Below are 26,768 nucleotides of genomic sequence, written 5' to 3'. Positions count from 1 at the left end.
TAAAAATGCAAATCCAAAAGGAGAGGGTTTTGCCTTCATTTAACTACCTGCTTTATGGTACTGTTTTTCAGACCTTGCTTTTTACTTTGTTAAATAGAGAAGAAAAAAAAAGCCTTTGTTAATCAAAGAGATGCTCTAGAAATGATGCTGTGTAGTTACAGTGCTTTAGAGTTACAGACCTGTGACAATATAGTCAGAATAGATGCTCTGTCCAACAGGTGTCTCCTGTATTCATAAGAAATTTGGTATGTGACTAAGCATGTAACATGCTGAATCAGTGTAAAGTGGATTTATTGTTAAGAAGGTTGATTTAATCTGAAGAATACATTTTCCATCGGCCTCGAAAGTGAATAGCTGAAATGGTGATGTGTTTAGACGTTTAAAAAATAAAATAAAAGCTCCCTCACTTCAAAGCTGTAAAAAGAAATAAATAAAATAATAGTTTACAATGTGGACATGGTCAAAAATGTTTCTGCATGCTGGTAGAGCAGTGCACATGAAAAAGGTAATAATATAAGCAATAAAACATCCCAAGCAAACAGAAAGCATCTGTAGATTTTGCCTGGCTGTCTGGTATAAACAGTGAGAAATCTCTCTCTCTCTTTCTCCCTGTTTCTTTATTTTCCCCTATTATATTTGTAATAGATGAATGCTATCACATCTCTCTGGGCTTCAACCCCAGGTTCTATTATCAATCTTTCTGCAGAAAGCAAAGGCCATCTCTGCAGTCTGGACGGGTGAGTGTTCCAGTGGATATATTCATGTAATGTGACTTCATATGATTTTTAATTAAATGTCTTTTGCCATATGCTGTGTGTCTTGTAGTAGAAAAGAGACAGGTAGGTTGCAATGCATATAGAGCAATTCCACCCCTTGACTTCAGTGGGCTTTGGATCAAGTCTGTTATGGGCAATGTGCATTCAGTCTGCTGGAGACAGACAGATCCTGTGGTACCCTCTGGCTCTCTAGCTCCCAGACTGACTTACACAGCTTGTGCTGCCCACTGTCTCAACCCATAGTCTCCTTAGTCTGTGCTGCTCTGGCAGCTAATAAAGATATAGCCCTTCTGATGTTATCACAATATCGTGTGTTGCTTTGGGAAATTCCTCCCTGGTGTGGAGTTCTCCATGCCCTTGCTGGAGCGCTGAGGATTCCTCCGTCTTATTTTGCATCCTTTCTTACTCTCCTCAAGCAACCAGGTAGGCCACATTGCTGGCCGGTTGAGGTTGTTAAGTGTTGTGCCAAAAGTAACCTACATTCAGCTCTTACTTGGTGGCTGTTAACAACAGAGACAGTAAGAAGTCAATCATTAGGCAGCACTCTTCCCTCTGAGTCAATGTTGGATCAGTGTGCTAGGTAGGGGTCACAGTGCTGCTGAAGGCATCATCTTTCACAGGAGACGTAAAAGCAAGAGCCTGACTATTTGTGACCATTGTCATTAAATTTCCCATTGCACTTTTCAAAAGAGTGTGGGTCTTAGAAACAGTTCCCTGGACAAAATCCAAGTAATTATAATGGGCCACGCCCATCCTGTTGTATTTCCTGTTGGGGCTACACCACTGATAGATTTGGCTAATTTCTGCTTCCCCGGCAGTTTCAGGTTGATCTGGGATCCTTCTTTACTTCATGTCCTAAACTACGTTGTAGTGTTGCTGTTTTGTAGTGTTGAGGTTAAAAAGCTGCTGCCTTCCACCGCATAGGTGACTAGATTTCAGAGATAGATGCTGTGATCTCTTGTATTCAGTAGTTTTGTATGTTAGTGTAAGGCCCTGATCCTGCCATTTGTGCACCAGAAGGCATGTCCCTGCTCTTGCACAGAGTCCCATTAAGGTCAATGGGGATCTGCAAGGAACCAGGCAGCCTCCAATGCAGTCACTTGCTGGACTGGGCCCTTCGTTTGTAAATGTGTTTAGGATTCTTTAGGTTGAAAGGTTTTCTATAAATGTAAGCTCATCATTTTTCTTAAGGGAATCCTGATTTTGGCCATGCTGTCACAGAAGACCTACAAAAAGATCCTGAAATATCTTTGCTGCTGAAACAATAGAAGGTTGTTGACTTTGTGACAGAACAAGGTGAAATAATGTCATAACAAAATGTCATGTGACAATGATAGGTAGAGCTGGGCAAATCATTTGCAACAAACGATTTGGTGGCGTATGTAGCCTTTTTTTTTTTATCTGTGCCAGAAGTATCCCAAGTCGATCAGTCTCTCTAAATTCAGTAATCACCGGACTTTATTTGATGAACATCTCTGAAATGTGGATTCTGTGGATTCCTTGTGAATGGAGGTTGCAGAGGGAAGGTTACAGATTAGGTTAAGGAACAAATTATGGCTGGTCCTGCATGAACGGAGTGGGGAAGAGGGCATAGTCACTCTCCCCAGTGCCCCGCTGCCTTTGAAAGCCAAAACGCGGCCCTTAGTAACTTGCCCAGTTGCACACAGAACAGTTGACGGGCTGAAAATAGAATGCAAGAATTCCTGGCTCCTAGTCTAGTATTTAGACCACGTCTTATGTGAAGCCTGTGCTCTGTACCTGCCTCTGCATGCATATTCCTTTGAAAATGTGTGCCTCCCCCTAGCATGGAGATCCCATGGATTTTGTGTGCCATTATTAAAGAGAACCAGTCACCAAAGAACTGCTGAGTTGCCTCAGCCTCTAAGACTTTTTCTCACAATTCTGCCTGTGGTGCCTGTCACTAGCAGTCAAATAAGGACAATTTTACCATTCTCTCCTGCTGCTCTAATTTTTTTTCAGTGCCAGTACATGTATTTGTTATTCTTTATAACTCCCTTTGAAGTTGGGAATCCAAGGGGAATCTAAAACCGACCAGATGTTTCTGCTGTTGGAGAGACAGAAGACAGCAAGGATTAAGTTTAACTGAAACTTAGTCCTGTACAAAAAACCATTACAGCTAGAAATCTTCCTCGGGTAGATTTAGTTATTTATTATTTATTTATATTTGCACTTGCCATCCTGGGTAGGTGATACCTCATGTCATCATGCCCAGGAGAAAAATGAATGGTTTATCCAAGTAAATAGTGTATCAGCGGCTGCCTGTGTTGATTTCCCTTATGGGATTTCAGTTCCATTACGCTGCATATTTCCCACCCACACTTTTTATACTGCATTTTTTCTTAAGGAAAATCACTCCCGTGTCACTTTAAGTTTGGAGGGTAGACATGCGGATCCATCCAGAGGGAGTTCAACGTAGCCAGCGGGTGGGGAGGGTGATGTGCATAGAAGAGGGGATTGGCCAGAAGGGAGGGATCAAACAACAACATTTATGTTGTTTAACTCTTTCTCCCTTCATCAGTGTTGCAGGGGGGAGCAGGGAAGTGGTGACTGATTTATGAACAGAGAGAGGCATGTTAATTTCAGCTCCCTGGGCATAGGGGAGGAAAAGGTGTCTACCATACAGAAAAGGACAAATCTATTCAGGAATAAATGTTATTTTCAGCGCCTAAGATTATGTTACAAACACTCGAGGGTGCAAAAAAAAGTTCAAAACTAGTTTTTTTAAAAAAGGTACAATACAATATTATGAATCTGCAAACCCTCCAGGACCTCTTAGATTCCAAGTCTGTGATCTGAAGATTCTCTCAGTCACGGCCAGGAAAGAGGAAGAACATAGTCAGAAATCTCAAGGCTCCCAAGGGTGTTTAAAATGGGAAGACAGCACACAGAGCACAGGGCTTTGGGGCATTCATTTCGAGGATAGCTGAAGCCATAAAATCCTGATCCAGATCCCCATTTAAAACACCACAAACTTCAGGAGTATTTGGTTGCTAAATATTTTTGGTTAAGGGCCATTTCTCTTCTTTACTGGTATAACTCTAGTGCCTTTGTTTACCTTCCTTTCTGTTATGGTAGTGAGGAAAGCTTCTCCATATCCTTTTCTAGGAGTCCTCTTTATTTTTTCCCACCAACCTGCCCTGACTGCACCATCAGAAAGGAATGCCTTTGGGTTCTCTCAGAGCCACTCCTTAATAGGCCCGAGGGGTTAGTGATGATCTCCATGATGCACTGTCATCCACCTCCTCCACCACAGACTGGGTGTGCTGCCTGCCTCCTTAGTACCCCAAACTCCTGTGCACCACCCTCATTTGTTTTTCTGTAGAAAATGGGAGCCCTGGATAATTACATTAAGCCTCATAAGCAGCAAATATAACGTGCATATACTGTTACAAGCACTTCTCAGTGTGTGTGAGAGAGAAAATCATTTGGCTGCTGATTCACTTATTTTAAGCTGCTTTCCCCCATTTTAAAATATAAAAAATTCAGATCCTGGAACACTGGGTGATGTGAATGTTCTGTAAGGATTTGAGAAAAGATACAAAAGAAAAAATTAATCACATTTAAAATTTCATGTTCTTTGGGGCCTGAAGTCTCAGCTTTGTACCAAGGGGAAACAGGTTGAAATTGGGGAGTTTGGGACCCAACCATTTTCTCTTCTTCCTTTTCCTTTATTTATTTATTGTCAAGACAGATAGTATGAAAAGCATTTATATTGGTCTCAGTGCTGATGGAGCTTAACGTAATAATTCAGGACTTGGAACTGGGTGTTTCAATAAAGAAAACACTCTGAGATTTTTCCATTCAAAATGCCATTAGAAGTTTTTAATTTGACGACATCAGAAATCAGTGTCCTGCCAAGACTGAATTTCTGTGCCATCTTGCTCTTGCGAGCAAGATACTAAGAGGACCTGTTCTGAACGATAGGGTTTTTAATAATTCTCCCCCCACCCCCGACTGAGACAGTTTCTGCTCCATGTTGTACAGCAGGATCATGAGCTCAGGAGATTCTACATCATAGCATCTTCCTGTGTGTGTTTTTTTCTGCGCACTTCCTTTTTAATATTGTGATGCTTTCACCACATAATCCCAGGTCTCTTTCAGACCTCATGTGATCTCCCAGAGACATTCAAACGTGCCATAGAGCTAAGCAAGTAAAAAGACAAACAAAGGGTGGAATATAAATGTGAATCTAGTGTTCCAAAGCAGCAGTCGAGGCTCCTCAAGGAAGGTGGGATGGCCCTGCCTATCCCGATGTGTGTGAGATTGGGTGTGATCTTTGCCATGCCAGCTGCTGTGTACTCGTTTTAACACCTTTATACGTCAGTCCCACCTGTCTTCTTTCAAACAGTATCACTGTCTACTGGAAGGGAGAGTGCGTGCCTTCTCCTGCTCATCTGAAGTGATCTGTTCTGGACTGTGTCCCCTCTATGGCAAGTACAAGGACATACTCCAATTCTGTCTATAACACATTTTGCCATCATAAACAAAATCAAACAGCAAGGCCAGACAGATGATAAAATGAAATTAATCTCTTGTCATCTCTTGCAACCCTGAACACCAGAGACTAAGCAATGACTGTAAACCAACAGGGAGCAAGAGGATAAACTGCAGCCCAGACTGTGAAAGACATCACCAAATCCAAATACTCGTACAAGCGATTTCTCCTTTGGTTCTCAGAGGTTGGCTTGGATTTTAGATTGAGGCCCAGACTATGTTCACACCTGAATGAATGCTTTTGTGGGGAGAGAGAGGGCATGTTGTACCCATAATATGGCAGTTGGTGCTCTTGTGCACATGGGGGTGACTAATGCTGCCTGCTATGATGAGTCCTCGAGCGCAGAGAACATCTGGATGGGGTGTAGACTTGGATATGGTCCAGGCCCGCTATAATCCAGCTCAGAGATTTTTCAAAGATGTAGCAAGGACCTCCATTGAGTACATTCTGTACTGCGCCCATGGAGGCACTATATGTACTCTTTGTCTTGGGAAGCAAAATGCCTCCTGCCACCACTTCTCAAGCAGTCCACTTACTTTCTCCACTCCTAATGTCCCCATGTCTCGAGGGTATAACTGGGCCCTTTTAGCCCTGGATTCCTTGATCTTCCTTCCACGGAGCCCCAACTAGGCCTCTGAATCCCTGGATAGATACAGGGTGTCTCACTGACTTGCTATATTCACCCCTGAGATTGCTGGGCCCAGATCCCAAGAATGTAAAGATTCTAGCTAAATCCTCCCCTGCGCAGAAGAAATAATAATTCTCGATTGCTTTCTTAGCATTTACTGTGACATCCAAAGACAAATGCAAACTCATCTCTAGAATCATTATTCTCTTTGAAGAACAATAAATTGTCCGGGGAGACAATTTACTGTGTATGGCTTCACTTAGAAGTTCTGTCCCCCAGCATGGTTCTCCAGCTGCCCTGTCATATCCTGAGTTGTTTATACAACTCTTAATTTTCTTTTCATTCTAGAAAGGGCCTCTTCATTTTCTGTGTGCATGTGTTTTTATTTGTCTCATTTTTAATGGTTTTAATTCACAACGTACAAAATGTATAGGAAAAAGGCAACTATTTCACTAAATATATGTAATGTATATGTGAGTCCTTTGTATATGTATTAGTTTAAATTTCCAAAGGTGGCTAGTGATTTTTTTGTCTCCATTTTTGGGTGTTCAACTATAGACGCGGTTAGGTTCATTTAAGGTGTAACTTGGTCACCTGAAACAGCTAGTAATTTTTGAAAATTTAGACCAATATGTCTATATCTATGTATGTACATCTAATCTATATCTGTGGATCTATATGCAGCCTCCTGTGTATAAACAGTGAGGTGGGAGAAGTGATTAGAGCAGAGGACTATGGGCATTGGTTCTTTAGTGACTCAGAAGGAAGAGTGACACCTACTGAATTACCAACTTTATTGCTGGTAGCACCTAAGCGTTCCCTTATTTATTTAGATTTTCAAGACTGTTAGAGGCACCTATCTCACATCACAGGCACCCTCTGTCAGACCGATTAATTGGGTCTGCTTTTAACCCATCCCCGTTTTACAGTAAGAAGGACAAAACCAGGATTAATTAGGTTAATTTATTTTTATTAATATAAGTTTCCATTAAAAATATTAAGGCAAGAGATCAACTCAGACTGATCCCACAGATATTGATAGCAGCACGCACACATCTGATTATGGTTCATAGAGAGACCACCATGAAAGTCCAACAAGCACTGCAAAATGTTGTTTCCTCACATCAGAATAACAATAACGAATTAGCCCGTAGCAGTAAGAAATGGAAACAAAATGCTTTCAGTTTTGTCTTTAGATTTAACTATTTTCAGTGCAATACTGTGGTAGGTAACAGCATCGGATTCTTTTTCTTTGCATTCTTTCCTGCTGGCCAATGTTGTGTTGCTCAGCTAGCCTTGTAAAGAAAATCATATTCCAAAATCCCCAAAACAAACCCCACATACCACTTTCAATTCTATTGTCTCTGGCGGGAAATGTAGAATGGAAACAACAAACAATGTTAGAGATAATCATCAGGGGTGAAATCCAGGCCCAACTGAAGTCAATGTGAGTTTTGTAATTGACCTCAACAGGACCTGGATTTCAACCACAAACCTTTGAAAGAATTGGGATAGCATATCTGAGAGAGAGAAAGGAAGGAAGGGCCAGTAGTTAGGGCACTAGCTGGAGACTTGAGTTGTGGATTCAGTTCCCCATCTGCAAAATGCGGATGATAGCACTTCCCTACCTCACAGGATCCTTGTGAGGGTAAATCCATTAAAGACTGTGAGCCGCTAAGATAGTACAGTTATGGGGCCCATATTATTAGTTAAAATAGGCATAGGGACTCAATATGATGAGTCAAGTGAATGAGTACAAGATAGAAACTTGGACCCATGCCAGGAAATACTTCTTCCCTAGTCTTGGGGTCTGTTGAATATGCACTAATTATTGTTTTGCTGGCCCCAAGTTACTACACAACTTTTCCTTGTAACTTTCCATGGCCAAAGGCCTGTTGGCTCAGTTGTTAGGCTGCGTATTGGATTATATGTTGCTATTGTCCATTAAAGCATTTAAAATATAGAATATAGTATTTGTAATACTTAGATAATTGTATTATAAGATTGATGATCTTATTAGATTTATAAAATGATGATAATAGTAACATAATAATGATAAACATCCATTCCAAGCCATTTATGTACTTGTGCATGTAAATTCGTGTGTGTGTGTGTGTTGTTTCCATTGCCTCACCTCATCACAACTAGGCTGTATAAAACAGCAATGAATGCAGCTGTGTATATGGAGATCCTCGGGATTTTAAAATCAGGCCCTTACATTATGCTACATTTGAATCACTTCAGTAAAGAAGGAGAAATCTACTATGGGGCTGAGCATGAAGGAATATGAAAAGGTGCAGTAATCTTATCTGTGAAAAGAATATGATAATATTCATTGACAGGGGAGCTACAAGGAGCAATTATCCCAAGCTGTGTCTTTTAGACAATGCTGTCAGTTTTTCGTCTTTGATGAGTACAGCTGGGCATGTGATGCCAGGGCAAGAAATTCCTCAGTGTCTGGAAGCCTACTGTATTGGCTGTGGGTTTGTCCCTGAGTGCTGGCACCTTGAGGGCCAGACCCTCAGCTGTGTAAATTAGCATAGCTGAACTGATTTCACTAGAGCGGTTGATCTGGCTCTGAATTCCTTAACCAGCACAGCTCACTTCCTTTATAGTTTAAATGTTTGTGCTGGATGTTTCTTCCGTGCATAATAATTGGGACTTTTTACAGAGTTTTTTTTTCATCTTCAAAGCACTTTACAGAGATTAACTAACTAAAGCTCCCTGATAGGAAAGTAAGTGGTCCATAAAGTTTATACACAGTTGTGCACTCTAACATGAGGTTTATTTGGATACAGCGTTTCAGTCCAGTCCATCCTGGGGTCAGCCAACAATTCGGATGTGGATCCAAATTTCTCCAAGATTTAGGGATGTTCATAAGCCGTGTTATCATTTGGGTCTGGTACTAATAAATGTTGTTATCCTCAGAGATACAGAGACAAAGAGTGATTTGTCTAAAGCCACAGTCGGGCAGCGTTGGTGACAGGACTGGAACTCCCTGCCTCCTACCCCTGGGCTCAGACCACTTCAGGCTGTTTCTCTCACATACATCAGATCTTGAATTGTATGGTGGTGTTTGAAATAAAAAGCAGTATGCCATAGTGTGTTATGCCTTCTCTCGGGGATGGTATATACCATTCTTAATAGCCTTTTTCTTTGTTGGTTGTTTTGGATCAGTCCATTGATTACAAGTTACAATCCCCTTTGATCATCTTTATACAGTATCACTAGCAACATCTTTTGTCCAGTACATCTGATTACTTTGACTCTTACCTGCTGTTTTGCTGTAATGAACTGAATAAATGGTCCCTGTTCTCTTTCTTAGTCTGTTTTTTCAGATAGTCCTTTCTAGGCACTGCTTTGTAATGTTTTCTACTTTCTCCCTTGACAGCTTGAAGATTCGGGGTAATTCACTAATCAGTCAAATAGTTCAAATAATGGACCCCAAAAATGTAGGTTGTTAATTATTTTTCAGTATGATGACAATTTAATGTTTTACAGTGGAGCCTTTTGGTAATACCTAAAATAGCTTTGGACATACTGAGAACTAGAATCATAATTTGCACTTACATAATGCCAGGCTTTGGAGGATATCAAAGCACTTTATAGCATTTAATGAATGAAGCTTTCCACACAGGAGGTACTAAACTAATATAATCCCCCTTTACAGATGGCAAAACTGGGGCATGGAGAGGTGAAGTGACTTGCTAAAGGTCACATGGATAGTTAGGGGCAGAGCCAGGAACAGAATCCAGATCAGGGCTCCTGCCAAAATAGGACAGCATAAGTATTTGTTCAAGTCCTGGGCAGGAGAGTGACACTTACCAGGGTGGTAGAGTGTTCCCCAGTCATTAGGTCTGATCTGTGTTGCTCTACATAGTGTGACAAAGCTCTGTCCTTGCCTCCGTGGGTCCCGCATTTCCTGGCAGATTTTGTGAACCTCAGAGGCTCACTGTGACCCTCCACATAACCCTTCTCTCTAGAGACAAGGGTCACAGTCTACTGACCCATTTTCATCATAAGCCAGCGAGGGAGGTGAGGAGTAGTTATCCTTCCTTGCACAGTCTCTGTTGTCTCCCCATCTCAGTGATTAATCAGGGGGCAAAGGTGGGTGGGGGAGCCCGGGCCCACCCTCTACTCCGGGCTCCAGCTCAGGGACCCTAATAGTATCAGCTATGGTAGCTGACCTTTTAGAAATATAACATATACAATTCCCTGGGCTACTTCCCCCACAGCAGCCCTCACTTCCACAAGCTCCACTTCACCCTTACATCAGGGCCTCCTTCCTTGTGCCTGATATGGTGTGTACTACTCAGCCTCTCCAACAGCACAACTTCCTCCCACAGCTCCTGACTAACTGGGAGGCTTTTAACTAGTTTCAGCCAGCCCCTGACTGGCTTCAGGTATCCCAATCAACCTAGCCTTCTCCCTGCCTTCTGGAAAGTTCTTAATTGGCCCCAGGTGTCTTAATTGACCCAGAGCAGCTGCCATTTCACTTATCCTGGTACCAGAGATTTGTTTAGCCTGGAGCTAATATATCTATCTCCCACTACTTTTCCATAGCCATCTGGCCTTGCCCCATCACAATAGCCAGAGTACTTGTTCCCCTTTCTCTAGGACACCACTGTGCTGACCTGATGTATAGTAGTGGCTGTCCCACAGGTACTGCTCCCAGTGCCTGATTCTTTGGTGCAAAGAGCCTGATGCACTCCCTGGATTTCCTCATTCCCAGATGCCACAGGAGTGACTCCTCCTGGACAGCTAGAACCTCTTCTGTGCTCCTTTTGCTCTCTCTCTCTCTCTCTCTTCCACACAGGAGAGGCCCTTTCACTTTGGAGCGTCCTCTCTCCTCTGCTAGTCAACCCCTACAAGAGCAGGGCCCTGTCTCCTCTCCTTTGCCCCCTCATCTGCTGAAAAAGCTCTTTCTGATATTCTGGACCCCAGCTTTCACCAGTGCCTGCAATGAGTTCCTGCCACTACCCCCTCCTCCGAGCCCACGGGGAAGTTGACGGATGGATTAGAGTAAGTTAGGCCTGCCCGGACTCTGTGTATTTGTTTGGGTGAAGGTGAGTGTGGTTGGGTGAGAGAGAGAGAATGAATGTGTTATAACAAATGAATGGGTGCCTGGGTGATAGAAGGAGAGAATGAATGAGTGTAAGAGTGATTGAGAGCATATAGGCAAGAATAAATGAGCCAATGTGTGGGTGAATTAGAGAATGAACAAGAATGAGAAAGAATGGGCAAGGGAGAGAGTGACGTGGAACAGAAGCCATTCCTTTATTCTCTCAGTAGCCAGCCCATAGAGTACCATTTTGTTTACTATATTTCTTACTATGTACTATGGAACTGGGTATTTTCTTGAAGCATTATAAGCTTTCAACTCTACAAAGTAAAATCTTCTACCTATATTTTGCTCCATCTGTTTAAACTGGACACACATAATAAATGTCACCATGCAGTGGCCTAACAGGATTATTTCGGGATAATCCTGGTCTTTATGTTAAAAGGAATGAGGACATTGGGTAAAAACTGTGTTGTGGCTAATCTTTGTGGCAATATATGTAATGAGCATCTCCAATGTGTCTTAAGGCTATCCCTGAGATAAGGGTATCAGACTTCAGAGTCTGTGTAAAACATTTTTGTAAACAGGTGCAAGTAGCTTTGGATTTTTTCCTCAGTAATTGCAGCAAAAATGTTACTGCTTGATTGTTACCTGTAAGCTATATCAGCTGTTAGTGCCTTTTTCTGTAGATGTAGGATTTTACACATTACGTTCTGGTTCTTGAACAGGTACAAAATGTGAAAAAATTTATAGATGTGGGAAACTGACACTCCCCTATTGTAATGTAATATGGAATAATAAAAGACTGATTCAGACTTTTAGATCTATTCCAGTGATTTTACAGTGAGCTAGAAATGACCAAACAAATAAATGATCACATATGTTTATAGCATACAAATCCAATCAGCCAACCAAAGGCTACTTTTGATAGCCCACATATTTATTAAAGAAAGCACGTTTTCAGACAGAATAACAATGTTTGCTTGATTCAGATCCTTCATGTCCTGCACATCTTTTGACTCTTATGAAGAGGTTGTCCTTGGCCTGACTTCATGTTCTCTTGGGCTACTAAACTGTGGGGTTCTTCATCCCTTATAAACACTAGACATGCAGCAAGAAAATGTTTGCAGATGAGTACCAAGAGAACTTCATTTGAAGCCTGTGGAAAACTAACATTTTTCATATAAAGGATTCATCTGCACAACTGTGTCGGATTCTGTTTTCAATATCAGGCTGCATCATCATGCTTCAAAGTTGTATTTAGTCCACTTGTGTTGCTCCTGACTAGCTCCTGAGACTCCTTTTGGCTGTATGTTTTATGATTTTTATTTATTATTTCCGGTCTTATTACAGTTTTCTTTTTAAATAGCAGGTCGAGCTGACTCACTGCTGTTGACTCCATGACCTGCTTCCCATTTCAACCTCCACCTGTTTAAAAAGTTTGCTAGCTGACATTATATCCCCTGGGATCATCTGAGCAGTGGACCAGCAAAAAACAAACCAAAAGGTAAAACTCCTCCTTGCTTGTGAGGCAGGAGTTCTATAGTCACATAAGTAAATCACTGATTTGCTGATTGTTGAACCTAGGGAATGGGAGAGAAAGAGGAAACCTCATGCTGAGCGAAAAGAGCTGCTTGAAGTAAAAAAAACCTGGGTTTTGCCATATCAGCTGCTTGAAGTGCTAGGGGAAGAATACTTTCCTGTTCTTGATATAAAATACCCTGAAAAGGAAGGGAGATGCAGAGCAATCTAGTCAGTAGTCAGTGGAGTGGGAGTTAGGATTCTATTCTTGGTTCTACCATTGACATGCTCTGTGACTTATTATTTAACTTCTCTGTGTCTCAGTTTACCCACGTGGTAAGTAGAGGTTGTAAGGATAGGTACTGTAATGGTTGCTGTTACTATTTTAATTGCTTGTATTCTGGTAGTGCCAACAATATTCTAGGTTCTGTGCACACAGAATGAAAACACAGTCCCTGTCCCACGTAATTTACAATCTAACTAATTATGTGACTAGTATGGGAGTGACTATTGAGAAAGATAATATTACTATATATATATATATAATGGTAATCAGTAATTGTAATAAGCATCTGTGCATGCCTATTGTGAGCTAACTAGATATTTCTAGAGCTCTGAGCAGACTTTGACTGAGCCAAGTGCATTTCTTAAATGTGCCTTCTCTCCTGACAAGTCAAATTTCTGTATGCTTATAACTAACCATTACAAGACCAGTAATTCTCACCCTTTTCATGGGGGTGTTGAGGCTAACAGGAACACATTGTTAGGTAGCTTTGCACCACAATCTAGGCTTTATTTTTGTTAAATGCCTTACAAATCTCATATTAATAGAAACATTTGGTTTATTTTTTTTAAATGCACATAGAAATGGGGGGGGAGGGTGTTTTTGGATTTAAACATTTCCCTACAGTGTTTTTACAACCCCAAAGGAAATACATTGTTCTAGCATAGGAGAATCTCCAACTGAAACTGACTAGAAGCAAAAATAAAGCTGAGAAACCAATTTTCATTTCCCAAGATAAGCAGCATGTAAAAAATAAACCAACCTCAAAACATAATAATAGGGGAACATTAAATTAGTTTCAGCTCAATAGTCCCAAGTGTTATTAGTAACACAGGTAAGGAAATTACTTAATAAAAATATATGATTTTTAACTTGACAGTGTCCCTCTTAATTAAGTTATGAGATCCTCAGATGAAAGATGTTATAAAAATGCAGTATATAGCTTCTGATATTTATAAGAGAATGCTAAAGGTCTAGCTCAAACCGATTAAAGCAAGGAAAATCTCATTGAAACCTTTCATTCTATTATGGGTATTTCTAAAGACACCTATCTCACCATGCTGTCTCTAGTACCGTATCTGACTAGCTCCTTAAATCACCCTCTTTTGATGCAGGAATTGCACGTATTTGCAGTCATTTTGGCCAAGTCATACATGTATTGGAAATACAACTAAGGGCTTCTGAAAAAAAAAATTGCATTATTTTCAAAGGTGGTGACTGTGATGAAATAATGTTTGAAAGCCTGTATCTACTGCCCACCTAAATTACAAGTTATACTAAATCAGCCTCTTGCTACATATTTAGTTTTTCACAGAACCTTCAAATATTTGTGTCAGTCTATTAGCTGAGCATCCTCCCAGCTCCTATTATAGGGCCAAATCTTGCTTGCTTTATTGAAGCAAATAAGTCCCATTGACTTCACTGGAACTAATTAAGTGAATACATAAAGCAGTATTTGGCCCACATATGCAATTTTACTTATCACTGGTGTCCCTTTCCACAGTATTTAGCCCAGTTCTCTGGTACTGAGGTACTGTAGAAATTAAATTATTTATAATATAAATAGATTGTAAGGATGAAGTCCTGGCCCTGTTTAAGTCAATGGAAAAACTCTCATTGACTTCAGTGGGGTCAGGATTTCATCCTAAATATCCAAACTATAAGCCCTTAGGGGCAAGGATCTACTAGTAGCATTTCTTACCTTGCTTTAACTGCCTGTCAGATTCTTCGGCACTGTAAAAACAATAAATGATATTAAAAATGTATATGGCATGAGCATTTTTGTAATGCCCGGAAATCAGGCAGGTCAAAAGTCTGTCCCAATCAGTAGTTAGAGTTTGCACAAGAAGCAAGAAGCCCAATTGCTGGGTGGGTGAGTCAATCCAAGGGAAAGGTATGGCAAGGCAGCTGACGGAGTCTGGCGAGGCAGCAAGGCAAAGTCAGGTGGGTCTGAGTGAAAACGAAACCTTCCTGTAGGTGGCATATGCCTTCTTAGCTGCATCAAGATGTTGCATTAGCTTCTCTTGGTTTTGTTGGATGTGGTGTATCAGATCTGAGGCTGCAGGGACAGCAGGCACCGTGAGAAGAGCAGAATGAAAATGGGGGTGAAAACAGTAGTTAGCAAAAAAACAGGCTAATCCAGGTCAAGACATGGTCCATGTTATTCTATGCAAATTCTGTGTATAGAACCAGTGAAGAGCAAATGTTGGTGGAAATTTGTGAAACATTGTAGGTACTGTTCCAATACCTCATTCACTCTTTCTGACTGACTGTCTTTTACAGATGATAGGAGGTTGAGGTATGGAGACGCACCACTAGTAAGTGGAATACCACCCTCTAAAACTGTGACATAAACTGGGATCCCTGGTTTGAAGTAATGTGGCTGGGAGGCCATGGAGGCAGAAAACATGGGAGATGAAGAGACAGGCAGTGTCCTCAGTGGTGGGGAATTGTGTGCAGGGAATGAAGTGTGCCATCTGTGTAAACTGGTCATCCCCTGGCCGGATCCTGACTAGATTGTAGGCTCTTGGGAGATCCAGCTTGGTGAATATCTGGGCTGTCCTTACTAGGCCTAGCAGCTCCGGGATCATGTCTGCACGGTATTTTATGGGAGGAGAAACAGCTAACCCTAGAAGTAACAAAGCTCTTTGTGCTGCTTGAGACAGTACACCCTCTACCACCCGTCCTGGAGGACGGGTGGGGTGTCTGGCTGGGGGTTCTGGAAACCTGGACTTGGGGCTGAAAGGCATTTGGTTCAGCAGTACTCTGAGCTAAAAGTCACAGTATGGTGCCACCAGAAGATACTCGGGTAATGCTTGGCCAGCCAGGGGATTCCAAGTATCACAGGGAAGTGTGGGGACCAGATTAAGCTGAATCAATGGAGTTCATAATGTTCCCCAATTACTGTTTCCAGACCTGTGGTTTCCTGACTGACAGGACCAGAGGTGAGCAGTGAGCTGTCAGCTGTCTCATCCAAGTTGGGGCAGCCTGAGGGTGCCTGGAGAGACCAAGGAATTGTGCTTCAGTGGTGTCTGTGGATCTATCCCTTTCCCCAGAGTCAGTAAAAGCCTGCCTGAGAGAAACAGCTTGTCTGGAATTCTGATGTAAGAATTGCAGCTGTAGGTGAAGGGATGATCTTAAGGGGGTTCGGAAGATACCTGTAAGGGCTTGGCCAGTGAGGTTTTCTATGTTACCCAGGTTTGACCACCCCTGATTGAAGCTGGGCAGGTCAGCAATGCTACCCCTGCGGGTTCCATGCCACTTTCCTTGGAGCAGGGGCGAGACCAGGAGATTGAAAAATTGGTCTGAGCAAACTATCAAGCCTGGAAATCAGGCTGGTTAATGGGCAGTCCTGATCAGCGGTAAGAGTTTGCTCAAGAGATCTGATTGCTGGGAGATCCAATCTAAGGGAAAGGTACAGCGAGTTGACTTGTAGGATCGGGCGAGGCAGCAATGCAGGTTCAGGTGGGTTGGAGTAGTACCTGTGGGCAATGGCTCATTGCTCAGACAGGTCCAGAAGGGAAGCAGGAAGTTTATGTATAGTCACCAGCCAGTGAGGGCCAAGACCCTGTCGCAAATCAGGAAGTGTGTCGCAGAACCCTGGAAGCTGGCCCACCCAAGACTGTGAATTCCCTGAGCCAATACTGCTTTCCAAACACCGACTAGGCCTGAGTTTGAGAGCAGTGTCCTGACAATTTGAAAGAGAAGTACTTGTTAATATATTTGAAACTCTTGCTTGTCTGCCTTCAGATAAACTCCTAAGTAACACAGATAATAAAGCTGTTTATTTTAAATACTTCCTTCTAGGAATATTGCCAGCCACATCTTCAAGGGGAAAAAATGGGCATGATATCTTAACATGATTATGATTGTAAACCAGTTTTCTATAGGGGTTCAAGGTATAACGCCTAGAACTGATAGAATAGAATTTGTCTTATGACAATCATGCCTGGCATAGAAAATGAATATAGAGAAGACTTCTCCTTAGATTAACTCTGTGCTGCTGATGTGTTCAATGAGCCTGTTTCCTGTTTTGCTTTGTAAGGATCCCCCTTATAATCCAATCCCTTAGAGGCATTTTATCTGCTAATACGTGTAATGACAGGCATTCCTGCTGTCATTTATGAAATTAGAAGACATTTATTTTTATTCAGTTTGGGGGTTCAAAACTGCTAAGTTTCTTGACTGGAATAGAAGCTGTATATTCACATGTTTCTGGAAGAATTCACTGGCACACCTGGTTGTCCAACTTTCCATTTATCATCAGTCAGTGCTGAACTAGTCACAACTCACTGCATGCGTGGATTTTCATCATATTTGAAAATGCTCTGTGTGTTTAATTCCTTGCACTTCATCTTAAAAGTACACTTACTTAGCTCCTTAGTCTTCTCTCACTCACACTGGTTGAGTCAGGAGTCTGAAGTCTATAGAGTTACACCATTGTAAACTTATGCGAGAGGAGACTCAGACCCATGGCATTTCAACTACAGAAACAGGGCACAACGTTTTGCATATTTAGCCATCTATATAAAGGGTTTTAGAGAGCCTTCTAGGGTGTGTGAGAGTGGCTCAGATTTTATAAAGTACTCTGAGGAACTCTCTGTTATAAATTACTCTTGGCTGGAGTGACTTATGGGGAGAGCAAACCATCTTGGAGGCCTGATGCTGCTGGATTTAGCCAATTATGCTTTTTCCGGCTCCAACCATTGTTTCTCCTTTAAACCAATAGAAACCTCCTTTGCCAATCTCCTGCCATCTTTTTAAGCTGCAAGCAATCAACATAGTCAAGATTTAGGAATCTACCATTGGCTGCCGGGACCAAAGTGTTTCCTTTGAACACCAATAGCAACAGTTACTGAACTGGGTTGCTTATAACCTTTTCATCCTTGCTTAGTTTTATCAGTGTTTGTCAAAAACAGTAAATAGAGTTTATGCTTCTTAACTCTGCAGATAATAAATAACAGTGATTGCTGCTGCCTTAGTAGGCATCAGACATCTGCAAGTCAATTATCTGAATACTCAGGTGATCACTACGTGGATGAACAAAACCCAAGTTTCATATCTTTTACAATCAGCATGATATTGGACCATGAAGTCTGTAAGAAGTAGAGTGAGCAGGTGGGTGTGGTGAGCTTAGAACAAAGGGAGACTTATATTACATTCTGAATTCAGATGTTATATCATCAGCCAGTCCCTAGTTCCCTAATTCAGGGCACAGGTATATTCTGTCTGAAGTATGAATTCAAGCAGTACTGGCCCTTGGTTTAAAGGAAGATGTGTTACCACTGTGGAGTAAGTACATCTGTAAACCAGACCATAATGCAGAATCCTAGGTTTTTCAAAGCATGTGGGGGGAATAATGTGCTGCTCTGGGGAGCTGCAAAAATGTTCAGATTAATCATCTGGACACAAGGTTGTGACTCTAGAGGCTATTTAGCATGGAGTTAGCAGAAGCACTAAAATCACAAGCAAAATGTTAGGGTAGGTCACTCAGTTCTGCTGGGAAGAAATATCATCCTTTTAACTTGCAAAATTCTGCTATCTAAAGATGAGCCTGTATAGAATAGCTCAGGCAGGGGCAGCACCAATAAAACCTGTAACTGTCACTAATTTCACCCTCACTGGTATTTGGTCTATGTAACTGCTGTTTCCTCTTCCTAATTCACATTATAGCTGAGATTTTTTGTTTATCCACATGAGTAGACAAGCTCATGAAATGGTCTCAAGCAGCAAATGGCTTTGGAAGCCAGACAAAGTGAACTAATCTCCAGTTTATGAATGTTTTGCAATGCTGAAGGAACAAATGCTGCAGCAAACAACTTTAAAGAGGCACTGGGGTGGGAGGTTGCTAAGGAGAAGTATTAGCGATGGAGGAAGAGCAATAATGCCCCAAGAAAAATGACATGCTGGGTAAGGACATTTATGTTAAGGAGGACAATAGAAGGATCAGCTAGAAGGACACAGGATTTGGGGTGAGGGAGGAAAATAGAGGAGATGGACTACGTGACCATGGAGAGAAAAGGGGCAAGAAAACCTGCTGGGCTCCCACTAGCCACGCTTTGGTTTGAAAAGGGAGATTTGAAGTTTTAAAAAAAACGAACGTCTTCTCCAGATTGATGAGGAAGGGCCATGCAGGTGAGAATCTTCTCCACTATCATACTACTCAAACTGCTTCAAACTGCTATCCAGAGTAACAAATAATGCTTTGAGCTCTCTGGATGAAAGTCTCTTTAGAAGTCCAAAAGATTGTTTAAAGGCCAGACCCAACAGCTCTTAGTCCTAATTCAGGCAAAACTACCATTCAGAATTGAAAACAATCAAGCATCCATTCCTAACCTATTGTTCTTATAAGCCCAGCAACCTTGCCTGGTGCTACACAGTGTGTAAATCAGGTTAGAATGTTGTCCCGGGTTTCTTTGTGATTGTTTTTGGGGGTAAGGAGGAGAAATGTGGATATCTTCCATTTGTTTGTGAACAAATTTTACCTGAAGTTGGTAATCACTGGCCATCATCAAGTAATCACTTGGGCAGTTCTTTGGGTATATAGTCCTCAGCTCTTAAAATGCTAAACGATCCTTGTTGAACATTCCCATGAGGTGTTGAGCACCCTCAAGTTCCATTCAAGTCATTGTGAGTTAAGAGAGCTCAATAAAGTGTTCAGCACAGTGCAGAAACAAGTCCTTAATGCTCATAGGCAGACCTTACTTGAGCAAAACTCCCACTGAAATCAGTTGAAGATTTCCCTGAGTGAGGACTGAGTTAAAAACTTAGGGCATAATTCTGATCTCAAACTACCTTTTACCCAGGTGTAACTCCCATTACTTCAGTGATATTTCACCAATGTAAAGGAGACCAGAACCTGGCCCTGCATGAGGACTTCAAGATTTGGCCCCACATCTGTAGTTCTTTTTTATGTTATTTATTTCTTTACAAGGAGGGTTACACTAGACTATAATAACCCTTACCTCAAAGTTCACTTGAAATAAGATTTTTTTATTTAAAAAAACCCACCTAAAAATAAAAGTTGAGCTACGCTCAGCCAGGGTGGGAAATTCCATTGTGGCTGAAAGCCCATGGCAGGTAGAGTGGAATTTAATGAAGGAAACTGTTGTGTTTTTGTGTCTTTCTGTATGTTTTTCCTTTAAAACCAAGAGCTGGGCAGGCTTCCCATTTGACCTGATGTGACCCAAGCAAATTACTTCTTATATAAAAACAACTGCAGACTTGGAGAATGTGAAAATGCACTGTATCCTTTTTCCAACTCAGGGAAAACGAAAGCCTGAGAAACAAGACGGCCCTGTCAATATTGGTTGAGCAAAACTATCACTCAAGCCCAATAAAGGGAGATTAGAACAGGCTTCTTTATGCCAGAGGGATTCATTATAAGTTAGATCTCTTTATGTTTTTTTTAAACAGACACACTTACCGTCAGTAGGAGAAAAAAATCCATTTTTTGGATTGTGTGTTTTATGAAGGGAGGAAAAAGGAAGAACCTATTAGACAGAGGGAAAGAAATGTTTGATCTTATATTGCAAAACTAAGAGAAATAAAGTAATCATTTTAAGAGAGAGGGAGGAAAGGACAGCTTTTAGTTTTTGCTGCAGCACTGGAACAGCCTAGTTGCAGCGTTTCAGGGTGTGTCCATTGATATTGTATTCAGATGTCTTGCCTTGGCATGTGTACTGACGGATTTATTTAAAAAACAAAGCAAAAAAAAAAAGCATTGTGGGCTTGTGAAATTACTTCATGAAATCCTTCCCTTTATGAATTATTTTGATCACAGGCCTGTTGTTTAAATTTCTAAAGTACTATGTTTTTTTAATTGCCTTCTTTTCAGAACTATCTGCTCTAAAGTTGGCGTCTCCCACATAACAGCATTCAGAAATTAAAGGCGGGAGGGGGCAGGGAGGAGGTATGGAGGCTTTAATCTGACCAGAGGACTAATGTAATGCATAATCAAATTCACATCTGCTGTGGGTCACAAATGAAATGAGTTTAAAGGTCTTGACTGAATGTCTAGTATGCAGACAAATGTAAACTGGAGAATTTGTTCAGTTGAAGGACAAATAAACACTCTTTGATGACTGTCATACTCTGTCATTGTATGGGAGATGAGAATAGAAATTGTTTTCAGTCTCTTGCTGAAAATCAAGTTAAAGGGCTTCCCAATCAGGAAGGGACCAGTCTGTTGGAGAGATGCAACCTTGTGGAGTGTATACAAAGCCATTAAGAACCACATTTCCAAAACATGACATCTGTACACATACAATCACCTTCAGACACAATTTTTTGCACACTGTCACTAATGGTTGTGCAAATAGTTTTGAGTGTGTATATTTCATCACTGTGTGTACAAGTGATTGAATGGGCAAAGTGGCACGTGCACAAATGGAGGCTGTTTTGAAAATCTTGCCCTAAAAATGAAGCTGGCCAAGAAAGTTTTGATATTTAGGATCCTTGTGGGGACCTGCACTCTCGATGCTGCTCACTTGCACCAGGAAACGCTCTTTGTCAGCATTGTCATTGGTTAGATCCTGTGTTCATTTCGAAAACGAAAGATGATACTCTTAAACTAGGCATACAAGGAAGCATGTTCTACTGGTTAAAGCACTGTGCTAAGAGTCAAAAGAAAAGGGTTCCATTTCTGCCTGTCCCCTGGACCTGTTGAGAGACCTTGGACAAGTAACTTTGTTTATTATTTATTTATTATTTGTATTTATAAGCATCATGGTATTTGGGAGTACCATTCTGTGCCTCAGTTCCCACATCTGTAAAAGGAGAATAATAATGCCTACCTCACATGTGTTTAGTGAGGCTTAATTCATGAATGTTCTTTAAGAGCTTCAGGATCCTAGGACGGTAACCAATATAGCTCTTGAAAGTACTAGTATTTGTATCGTGTGTAAGTGGCGATACACAGAACTGGTGCCATCAGCCCATTATTAGTGCAGGGGGCTTGATTGGTGTTTGTTTGTTTGTTTTTCTCTGATTTGTTTTCAGTACTCAGCCTTCTGAATTTCCTAATTAGCTCATGATTTCTAAGTGTTTTGCAAAACCAAGAAAAGAATAAATGAAGTATTACAGACTGTTGTGAAGGAAATTTAAGAATAGCCATTTGGCTGCCTGACCAGCATGCTAAGCAAAATATATTTTGTTCTTTGCAATGTGGCAACTCTCTAAAGGCGGTATAGATCTCAACCCCTGGGTTATTTGTATTCAGCTGGATTCAGGAGGGTTACAAAGAGACAAATAGTGCAAAACCTATTACCAGATTCTAGAGAGACTTCACCAAAGCCTAGTGACCCTCTGTTCCCAGAAATTCCTTGCTTCTTCTTCTGTGTTGTATTAGGACAGCTTGAGATGCAACAGATTGAGTATCGCTGAGTAGGCTTTGCCTGATGCTTTTCAGTGCTCATGCTCTCACATAGGAGGCAGTGGCATATTGTACCTGATGTCCTGAAATCTATAATCACATTAACCTTTCTTTCTTTCTTTCTTTCTTTCTTTCTTTCTTTCTTTCTTTCTTTCTTTCTTTCTTTCTTTCTTTCTTTCTTTCTTTCTTTCTTCATATTCTGAGACAGCATGTACACCAAGTCATATAACTTTGTTTTATATATTCTTTTAAACCTCTCCTCCCAGACCAGCTGACTCAAAACTCATTCATGTAGTTGTTCATTTAACATGTTATTTTTGGAAATATGACTTCTTTATCATAGTTTTTATAGCTAGTCTATTAAAATGTACTGGAGGAACAATCAAACCATCTACATAAGTGTGTTTCAGGCTCTGTACTCTTTCTATAATAACAAAATAAACACATGTATACATGTCACCAAAATTTTGTGACATTGTGAATATCTCGCCTCATGCAATGCTGCTGAGAGTTACTGCAGTTGGGATTTGTTGGAATGTGTAAAGGTTTGTGTAGAAAAGTTCATTGATCTTTAAGGAAAGGCCTGAGCCTTCTGCTGCAGTTTTAAATTTGCCTTGTCTGTCTATTATGGAGTTTCAGAAAAATATAATTAGAGAAGTAGAATGTAATCTATGTCTTGAGAAAATAAGGACTTCTCAGCATTTTACAGTGCAGGTCACACAGCACATTGATGAAGGCAGTATAATTAGACAGAAATTTTCTGAGAAAGAAAATGGGGATAGGTATTGAGTAGAATTTTAAAGGTTGTGCAAAGAACACTACCTTTTATAATACATTAATAGTCAGGGAAGGAGAGCTTTGTTTTAAGGGATCTGGTTGGGAGGGTTCATTTGTTTTTGAGACATGAGGTTCAATTTGTGGATTGTATTTATAAATATTGTAATATGTCTAGAGCACTGACTGGATGCATTTTTAAAATCAAAATAATTAAGCTTTTCAAACATATTCATAGTTATAATATTTTTCATTTATATGTCTACTTTGACCTCAAATGTTTCCAAGGCACTTTACAAACTTAGGCCCAGATCCTGCATATACCTATGCATGCCCTTTAAGCACATGAATAGCCCCATTGAACTGAACGACATTCAGTGAAATTGCTCACGTGGTTAAAGTTAAGCATATGCATAAGTATTTCATGATATGGGCCTTAAATTTCTACACAAACTATGCAAGTATCTTATCATCCACCACAAAAATATGACCATTTCTGGAGTAAAATACAGCAGCGGTTTGACTACACAATTGTTTAAGACAGAAAGCGAAGAGTCTTATGCCCAGTTGAAATTAGATTGTTTATACATAAACAAAATGTAATTACCCAAGTTGGAATTTGGCTGGGACACTGGAGTTAATGTACTAAATTCCTCCATAAATTCTGAACATCTCTTATTTTTATCTCATATAAAAGATGCTACAGATTTCTGAGAGGGCTCTAGTGACAATCTAAATGTCATGACTCACTCAGGAAAGATAGCCTTCTTTAATCCATGAGTGAATATAAGGCATTTGACAGGGTTGAGTGCATATCATTTGATATTTGAATAGCGTTTAGGTTTAGGGTTTATACAGTTTGGAGTTGGCCTCCCTGTAAGTAGCCTAATAAATACTGCAAACTTCCCAATTATTTGAAGCTAAAACAGGTGCAATATATGGTAGAGTTATTCTTTTCTTACCTTGCTCTTTGATTTTGCATTTAAGATGCTTGATTAGTCAATCAGGAATCAAGATGATCTTGACATAATTTAGCACTGCATAGGGTTTCCCTTTAGGCATACAGTGCAACGCTGAACCCCAGAGATGCATCACCATTTGGACACATCACAAACTATCTGTGCTTGTATGCTGCCCTCTAATAAATGAAATGAGAAAAATTCCAAATACCTCTAATAAACTAGTCAAGGGGACTTACCATTGACCTGAACATTTTAATAATCTCATGGGGTAATAAATTATTGTGGAGTATACATGCCTAGAGTCCTTCCCCTACCCTGTGACCTGAACTAGTACTTCTGAGTCCAGTGTAGGCTGAGCTGACTGGACTGTAACACAGTGATCTGTGTCAGCTAATGGGAGATAATTGTACTATTTCTGCTATGTTTAAAATAAAGTGGGTAAAAATTGGTTGTTATTGCTCTTCCTTGTACATCTACTCAGTTTACATAGCTTTGTTTTCTGAATGTTTAAATAACTCATAAGGAAAAGTAAATCCTCCCAAATGTCTAGCCTGAAATTATTTCTGCTGCTGGATCAAGGAGACTTGGATTTGCCAGGGTAGATGTCCTTTTACTGTGAAGCAAAGCTCTGCTACATTCTCTACTTCTTTGTTTTCCTTCGTGGCATGGGGCCCCAGATGTCTGAATTTTGAGTCTGTTTAAACTCTGGGTCATATTCTCATCTCAGTGCATAGATGATTTCCTCAGAGCACTCCTACTAATACTAATGGAATTCATGCATGTAAATCCCTTTTACATCTAGGGAAGAAGGGATCCCAAAGATTTTATCCTCCCAGCTGTGCATTTGGAATGGTCTCAGTTGGGAAAGATGAGAAATATGCCAAATATTTAGAGAAAAAGTTTTATTTTTCCCCTGCAGCGAAATAGAATCAAATACATTTGAGCAGAAATAAGTCTGAGTTGTGAAGTTTGGTTCTGGACTTAAACTTCCCCAAAGCTTGAGAGAATTAGGATCCAAGGTTCTGGTTCAGGCCCATCAGTACTTTATGAGCAGAGTAGGACAGAATTAGGACTAGTTTTGGAAAAGCAAAACTGAGGGTAGTTCATATCCAGATTTCAGTTTATCCAGACATCCAAAGTTCAGTGTGTTCAGATAAATGACTGTAGATTTGCTTTGTTTCTTCTTTTGAGCCCTGCTATTGCTTGTTCCATGAGCCTGTCTATAAATTGATTAAATGGACCTTGTATCCCACAGGGGAGAGTGTTATTGGCCTAAGCATCAGTTCTGGCTTGCGGGTACTTAGACTTCATGCAGCCACAGTTTTGAGTCCCAGTAGGATTGACTCAGCCCTCCATCTTTCCAAGAGAAATGATTATGGTAATTTTTTATTGTGCCATATTCCCAAAGGCCTTCAGGTGTCTCATAAAGCATGTATTTAAACAAAAAAGGGACCATACCCTAATAAAATCGATAAAATGTCCCATTTATGTACAGTGTGTCAAGTTTGACCACATCATTTCTAACTGAAGTTAGAAAATTGGGATCAAAGTCTTTGGGTCTTTTTTGTGATGGTAGTAAGGAGATCTTGGTGTTAAGGCTCAGAACTGGGAGTAGACAGCCTCAGGTTCTTTTCTCAGGTCTGCCACAGAATTGTTGTGTGGCCTTCTTCAAGTTACTTAACTGCTTTGTAATTCAGTTTTCCCATCTGTAAAATAGGGTTAATGATACTACCAGAGATGTATGTGAGGCTTTATTCATTGATGTTTATAAGATGCATGGAGATCATCTGATGGAAGGTATTTGAGAACAGTACTGTTATTACTGTGTATCACTGCACTGTAAGGTCCGGGTGGGCCTGTAGCTTGCTGTTTGTACATCAAAATGGCTTTCTTATTCCAGTAGCCATTGAGTGGCTTAAGTGTTGAAAATTGCGAATTAGGGAATTAAGTTTTGTCCAGGTTTCAGAGGTCAAATTACTATAGATTGTCTGCTGAACCAAGAAGACGTTGACTATCTAGTTGCACAAATACATTGCTTAATAATATCTAATGTAAAAAAATGGTTGTTAGATAGAATAGCCATGCTGTTTAGTTTTCAGTAGCTGGCAAAGTGATCTCTCATAGTAATTCAATAGCTCTACAGGAGGGGTCGGCAACCTTGGCACGCGGCGCATCAGGGTAATCTGCTGGCGGGTTGCGAGACATTTTGTTTAAGTTGACCATCTGCAGGCATGGCTCCCCGTGGCTCCCAGTGGCTGGGAATGGCAAACCGTGGCCACCGGAAGCTACGAGGTGCCGTGCTTGCGGACGATCAATGTAAACAAAATGTCTTGCTGTCTGCCAGCGGATTTCCCTGATGAATCACATGCCGAAGGTTGCCGACCCCTGCTCTACGGTCATGTTCATGTGTTATTAATTTTTTTTGTTTCGTTTTGTTTTGCTGTTAGATTTGCAGATTGGGTTTTAGTCTCCTGTCCAGCTGTAATGAGCATAAATGCAAACCCGCCCCACTTGCCTTTTTATTTCCCCAAACTAATAAATATTTCACATGTATATGTTGTACCACATTTTACTGAAGGGACTCAGAGCTCTTTATACCTATTAATTAAACCTCAAAGTCTCCCAGAGGTAGGTCAATATTGTTATCTTTATTTTACAGATGTGGAAACTGAGGTACAGAGATGTGTTGTGACACGGGCAAGGTCACGTAGCAGAGCTGAGACTAGAACCGATGACTCCTAATTCTGTTTCTTAACTAGAAGAACACGTCCCTGATCTCACTTTATTAAAGGCAACTGTAATTTTCCTTTCACTGTCTAGTAGGGAGACTAGAAAGCTCAGTTTTCTTAGGACCCTGTGCTAAGCAGCTGTAT

At 40.7% G+C, this 26,768-nt stretch overlaps 1 protein-coding gene across 13 annotated transcripts in view; it reads left to right on the top strand.

The window, feature by feature from the left end:
• ZBTB20 (zinc finger and BTB domain containing 20) overlaps positions 1 to 26,768 on the top strand; it is a 663,010-nt gene that overhangs the window by 351,689 nt on the left and 284,553 nt on the right. For 11 of the 13 annotated variants that reach the window (XM_073308827.1, XM_073308823.1, XM_073308794.1 and 8 more), the window contains one exon: positions 12,352 to 12,489. The exons of 1 other annotated variant lie outside the window; for it this stretch is intronic. The gene's annotated coding sequence lies outside the window, so the exon portion shown is untranslated. The remainder of the gene's footprint in view (positions 1 to 12,351; positions 12,490 to 26,768) is intronic. One more of the 13 variants, XM_073308776.1, reaches the window with a different exon arrangement.

Source organism: Lepidochelys kempii, chromosome 1, assembly GCF_965140265.1.
Source record: "Lepidochelys kempii isolate rLepKem1 chromosome 1, rLepKem1.hap2, whole genome shotgun sequence".
Lineage (NCBI taxonomy): Eukaryota > Metazoa > Chordata > Testudines > Cheloniidae > Lepidochelys > Lepidochelys kempii.
The sequence above is the reverse complement of the archived record's forward strand: the minus strand, read 5'-3'. Positions and strand labels throughout refer to the sequence as shown.